The 12018-nt window shown below is 37.7% G+C and overlaps 1 protein-coding gene across 22 annotated transcripts in view; it reads right to left on the bottom strand.

Annotated features, from left to right (window-relative positions):
- Positions 1 to 12018, bottom strand: part of PTPRD (protein tyrosine phosphatase receptor type D) — a 1150230-nt gene that overhangs the window by 378087 nt on the left and 760125 nt on the right. The window lies entirely within an intron of this gene.

Here is a 12018-nt window from a genome sequence, read left to right as displayed (position 1 = left end):
GAAATAAATGTATCTTCCTTTAAAGAGGCAGATCAGGCAAATGTTTAATAAAATGCACTGTAAATAGTTTGTGTACAGTGTGTACACAAACAACCTTATGGTTCCTTGAAGTCTGTTTTTGGAGAAGATGATGAAAAGTGGTAGTTTCAAGGTTTAACAGGCATCTAAGTTGCTTGCTGAGTTTAAAACAGTCCCATCACTGACTAATGAGATATCACACCGTGCCTCAGAATTTAGTAACTGGATTTCACAGTTACCAATGTCTTCCTAGTATTGAAGGAAGAGGGATTTAAACAGCCTAGAAAAAGGCCACACGAGAAAAGAGCACTGCTATGATGTATCAACCAGGGGTTTTAACCCACTAATGTGAGAACCAGCTCAATTATGATCAACTTCCTAGAGGTGCTCTGACCTCCTAGAGGCGTTATGAACCAATTAGACAAGGGATGTTTGTACTTATTTTTGGTTTAATTTAAAAGAAGACAACTCTGAATTCTGAAAAACTGGAATTTAAACAAGTTTATGGCACATTGTTCTGTTAACTGTAGACTACCAGTTAACTCTTTACAGTTACCAGACTCTTTATAGGTAAGGGTCACCAAGATTGATATCCAGATTCAAAAACTGCCTTTGCTGAGTTCAAACTCAAAATCTCCTGACCAGTCAAGAAGAATTTATCTTATTTACAAATAAAAAGTAATGGAGTCAAATGATAAAGCAGGAGCAGATACGAAGAAGGCGCCAGAGGTGTCAGTCTCTGCCACAAATCAGGACTTTATACCAAATCTTTTTCAGGAAAACCCTGGTACAGATAGAATCACCTTGAAACTGAATTTTATCTTCAGTGTAGATGGTTATGCCATGCTTAAGGCAAAACCAGCAGGTGAGGAATGACTTAAGCAATTGGAAATTGGTCAATGTTCATCAATCCCAGCTGCTAGGCTTGAACAGTTTCAAGACAGAGCAGTGCATGGGGAGCTTTTTGTTTTAACAGCCGAAGGCACTGTTGTAAATATTAGAATTTGGTTTACGTAGGTGTACACTTCTTAAAATATGTACCCAAGTTAGAAATTTGTCCTCAAAAAAGACTTTAGGCAAACAAAAGTAGAAAGAAGGAAAAGTGACGAAAAGTAAAAAGTGGGAAAATTCCAATTTAATAAGTCTCTGTTTAAGCAGTGAACTTAAATGTTAGTACAAATGGTAGTAAATAAAAACCCCTTCACTTTCTGTGCATGCATGCCTGAAAACTCCATTGGTACAGTTTATGTCCCTGATGTATTAAAAGAGAATTGTGAAATCAAATTTTAGATACATAATTGAACAGGCTTACAAAGTCAAAGATATCACTTCTTTAAAATATCAGGACAATTACTGACTTATGATGCTTATTGGCAACCAATTTATCAGTCCTTTTACATGAACTTTAGAAATGGTCATTTTCATAATTTGATCTTACTTACCATGTAACAGAGGTTACACAATTTCTCTCCCCTAGTCCATCCTCAAACCGTTGCTGTGTCTCTTGCACTGCAAAAACACACCTTTTGGAAAAGCATCTAATGTTTATTTTAAAACCTTCTCCATGGGGAATTCACAATATTCTTAGAGAAATAATTTTAGTGTCTCATTAGCCTTGCTTGTTAAAATGGGCCTACTATTTCCCAACTAAATTGTCTGATGGCTTTGAAACAGTAGTATCTGAAAACTGACATTATCAAAAACTTTCACTTACATGCATACAAACTACAGAGAAACGAATTTTTAATTCCCCTGTTTAAGCTGCATAGATTCAGCTTTAATTCCTGACAGTAAAAGAAGCTTTCCCAATTCTTATGGTTTCTCCACACACTATGTTAAAAATGCTGTATCTATTTACATTGCACATATGGTAGTTCATAACTGATTTTCTTTCTATTCTGTGTGTATTGTTTCTAACATTCTTCTACCATGATCCATGTTCACCTCAAAGTCCTATGGTGAGTTACAGAAGTCTCAAAGAATCATAAACCAAATTTTTATGTTAGAAACTGTTATCATGTGTACAATTTGCTTTTTTAATATATGATAATTTCGTTTGTTTAGAGCTGTTGTCATAATGCTTTCCTAGATACAGATGCTAGGTGGCCCACTGGAACATGGGCAGTCTATGGTTTTGTAGAGAAAATAAGGTTTTCTATGCCTTTTCTTTGAAAACTGTCAAGATGCTTAAGACTGATTATAAGAAAAAATATCTATCTGCAGAATTTTGCAAGAGTGGACTTAATTTGGCTTAAATGGGCAAAACAGGAAGTTTGGATTTAAAGATTTTTTTTTTTAATTTGTAATGCTTCCAAAAAGTTTTTTAAAATGAAAGAAAAATAAATGACTTTCTGAAGTTTTTTAAGAGTAGTTCAGGACATGAGGAACTAATGCGCAAAAGACCCATTATCATCATTAGTGTTATTATTACTACTAATATTACTAAAGGATGTTCATAAATGTATAATAATGTATTTGTACTTAGGAATCAAGAAACATTTAAAAAGTATTTTGAAATTATCTGAAAACAAAAGCATTCACCTAAAAGAAGTTTCAATGTTCCAAACATATTTTAAGAAATCAGTGCTTATTTTTACTAATCAAAATGAAGACCTGAGACTTTCAGAAAGAAGTTTGATAACAACAAAATAATACTACCAAACTCTCATTAAGATTTTTTTTCCTCAGTGAATTATAGGTTCCACAGTACTTGAGACAAAGGAATGAGGTGGAACATGACAGCATTAGATAAATATTTTTCAGGGTGGTTATTTTTGTTAAATATTCATGGGTTCCAACATTAATCTTCAGAGGAAGAGAATATTACAATACAAGAAACAAAAGTTAGTAAATAAGTCACTCGAGAAGATTCCTGCTCCGGAAATATTGGGAAACAAATGATAATGAGGTGCTAAGGTCTTATTTATAAAGGGAGGTGTCTGTGTATTTTTACCAAGGAATAACAGTCACTGACTTGAAATACTTTTTGCCTCATATATTTTAGTCCCTCAGAAAGTGTGGTTTTTAGTAAGGGAAAAAGACAAATACAGGAAAATAAATTCTTTACATATCAACAAATGCATCTCCAGAAAATTATGAATAATTATTATAAAAAACACTCTAACCCCAGAAAATGATAGCGCAGTGATTTTTTTGTGAGATTCAGTGGTAAAAAACTTTCTTTGACAATATATGCTAATTTTTCCTCAAGATTCACCTTAAACATAAACCAGCTGTGCTGATATGAATGTTCTGATGAGGTTTGGAAATGGTAGTGACATGAGCAGTGCTGATTTTCAGTATAGAGCTGAGGTGAAAAGGTAATAAGAAGACACTGGAAGAATTTGACCTTTCCTTCCTTCTCTCTTAACTATCGGATATATAAAAAATTATAATAAATATTAATAAAATATAACGACAACAATAGTAGCAATATGCCAGAATTAATTTTTTATTTAAATTTATGGTTATTTTGTAAAAATAGCAATTTCATCATTCTGTCTATCATTATTCACAATGATTTTTAGGTTTCAGTTCCAATTAAATAGACTAAGTACCCTTAAGAATAGGCTTTTAATTTTCAGTTAGTCTTTTTAAATCTAAGAAATAGTAAATTTAACACGACATGTCTTCAGGTAATTTTTAAATAGGTAAAAATTGGCTGCATTTGGAGAATTCTAAGTGTAAGTGTAGAAATAATATGGAAAAGGGAAAATGAGAACTGAAAAGGAGTGGAAGATAAATCTGGATACCGTAAAAGGAAGATGTTGGAGCTCTGTAGTCATATTTCAAGGAAGATCTCATTAAAATATGTTCACAGATGTTCTGGAGAAAAAATGCCCGCTTATAAACACTTCTCCATTCACACTGGCTCGCTCCTTCCTTCCTTCCTTCCTTCCTTCCTTCCTTCCTTCCTTCCGACACTTCCTTCCGACACTTCCTTCCGACACTTCCTTCCTTCCGACACTTCCTTCTGCCACTTCCTTCCTTCCTTCATGTTTTTTTCTTATCTAGCAAAATTTTAGCTTAGATAGTTTGAAAGAGTATATAGACATTCAAGGATGTACAGAAATCCTCTGCCACTCAAAACCACAGGTGATAATTTAGAAGTTATGCAAACCTATATTTCCTAATGGCTACATGACATGTTGCATAACAGAGCTGTCTTCAAACCGTCTCTACCTGGGAACACTTGGAAAAAAGAAAAAAAAGAAAAAAAATTTTGAGGGTAAATGTGGATAACTTCAATAGATGAGGTTCTCTGTAAATACTCTCATTTAGAAGTAAAGGAGTTTTGGAGAGCTATATTTCAATACTTTTTTCAAGGAGTAGTGAAACTATAAAAACGGATGTTTAAAGTGTTTTGTTTAAGCATCTTAGCTTTTGCACTTTTAGTAGACTTGTCTTAATTTCTCTAAGTTTTCCCAGTAAAAAGTCCTTCAGTTACCAGCTCTATATTTTTTTTTTTGTCTAAAACTAAAATAGTTGCAATTTCTTGAAAGATCTACCTTATATAATGAAACCACATATGAAAAATCTACCTTCTATGTAAAAAAAGGTTTTTGGCTGAAAAAAGGCACAAATGTGGACAGAATGCACATCAGGAAGCAGTTTAAAAGTCTATAATCTGCTACTTGAATGAATTTTATGTTTTTTAAAAAAGATCTGATTGCTTTGAGGGGCTTGATTAATCTTCAACGATAGGTTATCTTCTTTATCTCTTGCTTTACATTTTGACAGCTAATTCTGGGACATTTTAGAGCTTTCCTCACAGCAAACACAGTTTAGACAATTCTCTGCAATAGTGCAGTTAAAGTGTACCCTTTACTGTTCATTATTATTTACATCAGATTTTGTGGCGCAACGTAATGCTGCCTATTGGCACATCTTTAAATCTGAGATGCCTAATGGCAAAGAATATTTCATTAAATATTTAAACACTTCATAATTAAGAGATTTAAAGAGGAAAAAACCCCTACCTAGTGCATTGTGTTTCTATCATAAAATCACATAATTGTTTAATTTGGAAAAATCAGTTAAGAGTGACGCTGCCAAGTTCCCCGGTAAACATATGTCCCTACGTGTATCGTCTACACATCTTTGAAATACCTCCAGGGAAGATGACTCCAAAACTGCCCTCACCAGCCTGTTCCAATGCTTGTCTTCACTTTTCATAAAGAAACATCTTTTACCACTGTCTCTGTTCCTCTCACTTTTTACTTGGGAGAAGAGTCTGATACCACCTGGCTGCAACCTCCTATCAGGAAGCTGTCAAGAGTGATAAGATCCACACTCAGTCTCCTTTCCTCCAGCTGAAAAAAACTGCAGAGGCCTCCCTCAGCTGCTCCTTGTAGTACTGTAGTGCTTCAGACCCTTCATCAGCCCACAGCTCCATTGCCCTTCTCTGGAAGTGCTCCAGCACTTCCATGTCTTTAATGCAGTGAGGGGCCCAGAACAGAACACAGGATTTGAGGTGTGGCCTCACCAGTGCTGAGTACAGGGGGTCAGTCCCTGCCCTGCTCCTGCTGGCCACACCATTGCTGGCACAGGCCAGGATGCCATTGCCCTTCTTGGCCACCTGGGCACTGCTGGCTCATGCTCAGCTGCTGTCACCAGCACCCCCAGGGCCTTTTCCTGTGGCAGCTTTGCAGCCACTCTGCCCCAGCCTGTGGCACTGCCTGGGGTTGCTGTGACCCAAGGGCAGGACCCAGCCCTGGGCCTTGTTGAACCTCTCACCACTGGGCTCAGCCCATGCTCCAGCCTGTCCAGATCCCTCTGCAGAGCCTTCCTGCCCTCCAGCAGATCAACACACCCACGCAATTTGGTGTGATCTTCAAATTCACTAAGTTTTGAAACATTAGTAATTCTGCTGTCATCTACTTCAAGATATTCAGATAACCTTAGTAGATGTCTTAAAATTTTGGATATATTTTAAAGTAATGTATGTTTCTTATTCTTAAAAGGACTGGAATATTACTGTTACTTATCTTAAGAGAAAACCAGTACTATCCAAATAGATTTCACTTTAGCATAGACAGGTAGAATATTAGAAGGTGATGTAACATGAACTAGCTTAGAATGACAATTGCTTCATGAGAAAGCAGAGGGAAACCAGGAAATTGAAAAACTAATTTACATGTTTCATTTTCTTCTTTAAAATTCTGTGTGCCTCTGATCAGTTTTACCAAGTTTAATGCTGTAGCAAACAACACACAGTGCCACAGCAACTGCACAATTCTAACTATAGATTTTGCTCTGTGCCATGGGCCGGGTTTCTCATTTCATACATCATTTACAACTTGCTGCAGTGATTCTGTGAAGTCATTGCCTATCTCACTAACACAAAGTTAGGAAGAAGTATCATCTTTCCCAATACATGATCAAGCTGTGCACTAGACATCACAGCCAGTTTCCTGTTTGTCTCTACTGAAAGTAAAACACCAGCTGTAATTTTGCACACTAAAAATCATACCAGCAAGCATTTGCATCCTGTTCTTGAGTGTCAAAGTTAAACTGTAAACAAAGGATGTTAAATTGTTCAACAAAGCTTTTTCTGTCAGGTGCTATATGCTGCCATTCCTTATTTTATATGCTTAGAGACATCCAACAGCATGCAAAAATCAGATCTGGAGAGGAAATTCTGGACTCTAGCCAAATCTGTCAGGATTTTTTTATGTTTCTCAAATGCCATTCAATAAAATCAGTGAGTTATTTCTACTTTCCTCATTCAGCACCAGCAGTATAATAGCTTAATGATAGCATGAGACTCAGGGCACAGACCTGGGACAGGCAATCATAGCAATATCTCATTTTCACCCTCGTCTACATGCAGCGAACCAACATTTCAAGCACTGAAAGTAAAGCTGAGTTAAAATAGGTAAACTTACAATGCTGGCAAGCACAAAGTGTTACTGGACCTCACCTTTGTGTGAAGGAGAATGAACAAGCTTTGATATTGCTAATTTCACTGGACTAAATCCATCTTTGTATCTGGCTGAAAGTGTAAATGAAGTTAGGTAGGAAATGAGCATGAAAGATACCCTTAAATATAATCAAATATTTACATTTACTCTAGCTTCTTAGAATCAAATATGTAAGTAATATAATGTAAGCATTAATAATGTAATGTAATATAATATGTAAATAATTTATCCGGGAAAGGGGACTTTGCCACTACATCAGTTTGTCAGTTTTTAAAATATTTTTTTTTGTCTTTTATCTTTTAATATTGGTTAGTATATGCCTCAGATAGAACGAGTGTGGTTTTGCCCAACTGAATGAAAAATTCAGTTTTATGCCAGTTACAGCAATGTATAAAAAGCAATGTATAAGATGCTTAAGCATACTGTTGATTCAATTCCCCTATGTATTGTCAGGAATACCCTGGGCCAAAGCCAAAATACTCTTTTGAGAGTTACTATTTTGTAGTCTTCATAATCTAGTAAAATGCATCAATAACATGCTAAAGTTGCAAATACATCTGCTATACTTTTGGTCTTCAGTTAATTTCAAAGAGAAAGTGGAAAAATTAAATGTGGATGTCTTGTTTTGATTACTCATTTTGTTTGTTTGTTTTGGTAGATGCTCCCAAAGAATGAAACCTCTGTTTTTCTTTGAAATATACTTGGCATTTAGCTATTCGTATTTCTCCAAAGCTTAAGACTTTTTAGACACATGGAATGATGCAGCCATCTCCTCATTTTTTTCTGGTTCCCTCAAGTCAACAGGCTGCAAAGCAAATGTCTACTTTGTTTTTGGCTTGTCTATAAAATTGAAACTATGCAAGGCCCACAATTCCCTCTTCTTTTCACTGCTGGCATCACTGGTTCTATTTCACTATTTTTTTTCACGATGATGTAGGTTCTCATTGCTCAGGAGATGAAGGAAGTGTTGGGTCATTTTAAGCAGCCTTCTTACTCCATGATTACAGTGCAGCAGTGTATACTGAGCCCCTTAAAGAAAAAACACTCCTCTCTCCTCTCTTTCTTTTCCTGTGTCAGGGAGCAAAGAGCAGGATGAATCAAAGGCACAGTAAGAACAGACACACAAGAGGACCATTATTAAGCACCCTGAAAGCTCAGTTACTACCATGGGAACACACTAGTATTAGTCAGAAAAAAATTAGCTGAAGGGAGATAAATAAAGTAAAATCTCTAACATATATGACATCTCAGAAACACCCTTGAATGACCATTCTTCATAACCCTGTAGGCCACATTATATTAAATGATTGTCACTTACGTAACCATTACCTCAGGTTTCGCTGACCTTGACAGCAAAGCAATAATTACATCTTTGAATGTCACTGAAGAGCTTTTACAAAGTAATGCGACAGGCAGATAGAACATGCAGAATTTTTCTACTCACTATTCATAGATATATATGGATTGTATAAGCCTATTACAAAAGAAACCTATCTCATGTCAAACTTCATTTTTATGAAGTATTCTGACAATATTGGAGATTCTTACAGTATACTGTTACTAGATTTAAGTGTGCAAATATCCTTCATGCATTTCCTCCTCAGCTAAGTTTCTCTTATCTTTTCTACTGCTTTGAGAGAGCTTGAGCCATGGTGACTGCATAAGAGCATCCAGATTTGGCATCACTAAATCTAAAACAATGCTTCATAAGTTCACTGGCATTACAGAGTTGTTGTTAGACTTATAGTCAATGTCAAAAGTAGGATGATTGCAAACAGAGCTTGGCTTGAGGGAGTAGATTTCCAAGATCAGGAAGTTTAGTTAACTCACATCTAGACCAGCTAGTCATATCCATAGGTAGTTTCACATATTATGAGATACTGTGCTTGCACCAATGTGCTCTGTAATTTGGCTTGCTTATGGCCCACTTTTTTCAGTGTGTATGTTTGTAATTCCGATAAACAGATGAGGAGATACAGTGCATTCACATCCCAGGATGTGATGTGATGATACACACAAAGAAGTATGACCTCCTGTCTTAAGATTAGACAGCAGGCTGCACACTGCAGCAGGCTGCAGGTATGCAGTGCAGTACCAAAAATTGAGGAGCATTCACTTTTTTAAAAGTTGATGCTGTCCATATGCATATTTCCTATTCAGATGAGCGTCATCAACTTGAGTTTATTCAAAACAAGAGTTTCTGCTTCCTAAACTGTTCTTAAACAGAAATCCTCTGCTTTTCACTGAGGCTAAGGTTCTAAGGAATAATCCAGAACCACCTTTCATGAGCTAAAGGATTTTCTGAGCAATATTCTTTTCCTTTATTTGATTAATTTGTTCAGCATGTTTTATTCCTGTGAAAGACACATGGAATTATTACCTATCACTTGAACCACCAGTCCCCAGATAATTTTTCCACGTAGAAATTTCATTTAATGTAACAAAGGATCCCAAAAGCAGTTGATTGCTGCTCAACCTCATACTAAGAAATACAAAGGCCTTGTTGATGATGTGAGGGTTGGGTACAGTCTTGGCTGTAGCAACCATCATATTGTGCAGTTCACTACTGAATGAAGAGGTATCAAGACAGTGAGTAAGATTACAGCCATTGATTTCAGCAGAGCTAGCTTTAGCTTCTTTGAGGACCTTCTTGGAACAGTCCCAGAGGAACAGGCCCTGCAGGGAAGAGGGCTCAAAGGGAGTTGGTAGATTTTCAAGGATGGGTTCCTCCAGGATCAAGAGGCCTGTGAGAAAAAAATCAGGCCAAGGGAGCAAGAAATCCCTTTGGAGGAATAAAGAACTAATAAAAGGAAAACAACAGATAATTAGCAAATGGAGAGGGACCCTGGTAACAAGTTGTAGAGAAGGCAGTTATTGAAGGCCTTCTTTGCATCAGTCCACACTGATGAGACCAGCCTCCAAGAATATCTGACCCAGGGGACCAGGGTAAATTGATGTTGGAAGGAAAACTTCCCCTTCGTCACAGAGGATTGGGTTAGGGTCAGGAAAACATGATATCCACAATTCCATGGGCCTTGATAGAATGAATCCAGAAGTGCTGAGAGAGCTGGCTGACATTCTACCCAGACCACTCTCAATCATCCTTGAAAGTTTGTGGCAATCAGGAGACCTGTCTGAGGACTGGAATACAGCACATGTCACCCTAGTCTTCCAAAAGGGCACAAAGCCAGGGAACTACTACCCAGACAGCCTCACCTCAGTCACTGGAAAGGTGTTGGAGTGAGTGCCTCATTCTAGAGTCCATGACTACCGCATGGAAGGCAAGAAGCGGATCAGGGGTTAGCATGGGTTCAGTAAAGACAGGTAATGTTTGAACAACCTCATTACCTTTCATAATGAAACAAGTAATCAGATGAATCAGGAGAGAGCACTGGATAATGTCTATCTCAACTTCAGCAAGACTTTCAACATTGTCTCTCACAACATCCTCACAAGCAAACTCAGGAAGTGTGGATGAGGTGAGTGGACAGGGAGGTGGATTAAGAATGAACTGAATGGCAGATCCCAGGGGGTGTAACCAGTAGTGTAGGGTCTGGCTGGAGGCCTGTCACTAGTGGTGCCCTCAAGGTTCAATACTGATCCAGTATTGTTTAACTTGTTCATCAATAACTTGGATACAAGTTATTAATGCAAGGAGCAGAGGTCTCCTCAGCAAGTTCACTGATGACACAGAGCTGGGAGCAGTGGCTGAGGGTCGTGCTGCCCTTCAGAAGGGCCTTGAGAGGGTGGAGAGGTGGGCAGAGAAGAGCTTTGAAATTCAGCAAAGGCAAATACAGGGTTCTGCACATGGGGAAGAATAACCTGGGCACCACAACAGGCTGGGAGCTAATCTGCTGAGAAGGAGCTCTGGGGAAAAGTCCTCAGGGCCCTGGTGGACAACAAACTGTCCATGAGCCATCACTGTGTCCTGGTGGCCAACAAAGCCAACAGTATCCTGGGATGCATTAGGAAGAGCATTGCCAGCTGGTCGAGGGAGGTGATCTACTCAGGCCTGCTGAGGCACATCTGAAATGCCGTGTCCAGCTCTGGGCTCCTCCAAACAAGGAAGACATGGAGCTCCAGGAGCAAATCCCACGGAGGGGTATGAAGTTGATTAAGGACTGGAGCATCTCTTTTACAAGGAAAGGCTGAGGGAGCTGGTTCAGCATTGAGAAGAGACAACTGAGAGGAGACTTCATGTCTATCAGTATCTGAAGGGAAGATTATAAGAGGATGGAATCAGGCTCTACTCTTTGGTCCCAAGCAATAGGACAAGAGGCAACAGGCAGAAGAAAATGCACACCTGAACATGAGGAAGAACTTCTTTACTGCATAGGTAACTGTGCACAGAGAGGGTGTGGAGTCTCCCTCACTGGGGAAATTCAAGAACTGTGTGAATAACAATGCAGGGTGCTCTGGGATGATCCTGCTTGAGAAGGAAGGTTGGACCAGATGACCCACTGTGTTCCCTTCCAACATGACCCATTCTGTGATTCTGTGATTTGATTTTTCCTATAGCAAAATATTTGCTTGCAGTTTGGTTTTGTATCAGGAAAATCCTCCATAAGAAGATACATTAGCTGCCTCTTATATGAAACACTGGTTAGTTTTTTCCAGTTGAACCATTATTCTGCAATATTATTTTAATCTTTGTTGTAAGAGGAACAATTGTTAGAAATGAAAGAATAGTGAGGAATTTTAATTTAATTTTTATTTAATAACAAAGTGAGTATAAAAATAATGTTAATAATTTAAATAATATACCATAAAATAAGGAATCCAATACAATGTGCAAGATCTTGTCGTTTTCTTAAATGCTTCTCTCTTTTTATCATGGACAAATATTTAAGTAGTTCTTCAAGACATCTATGAATCAATGCTGATTGTGGCTTAGCTGAAGTTCTTATTGGTTGCTCTTATTGGTTGCTCTGCCACTGAAGAAGAATCCACACTCTTTAAAATTTACTGCTTCCCAACTATCCCCTGCCCCTTCCCGAGGAAATATAGAAGCTTGGAAAGAAACAAACAAACAAACAAAAAGCCTGGAAACAGTAGAAGAGAGAAAGCTAGAGAAATA

The sequence above is a fragment of the Melozone crissalis genome, unplaced genomic scaffold, assembly GCF_028551555.1.
Source record: "Melozone crissalis strain CALT ecotype California unplaced genomic scaffold, PUWL_Pcris_2 ptg000005l_1, whole genome shotgun sequence".
NCBI classification, from domain to species: domain Eukaryota; kingdom Metazoa; phylum Chordata; class Aves; order Passeriformes; family Passerellidae; genus Melozone; species Melozone crissalis.
Note: the sequence above shows the minus strand (reverse complement) of the source record. Positions and strands in the feature narration are given on the sequence as shown.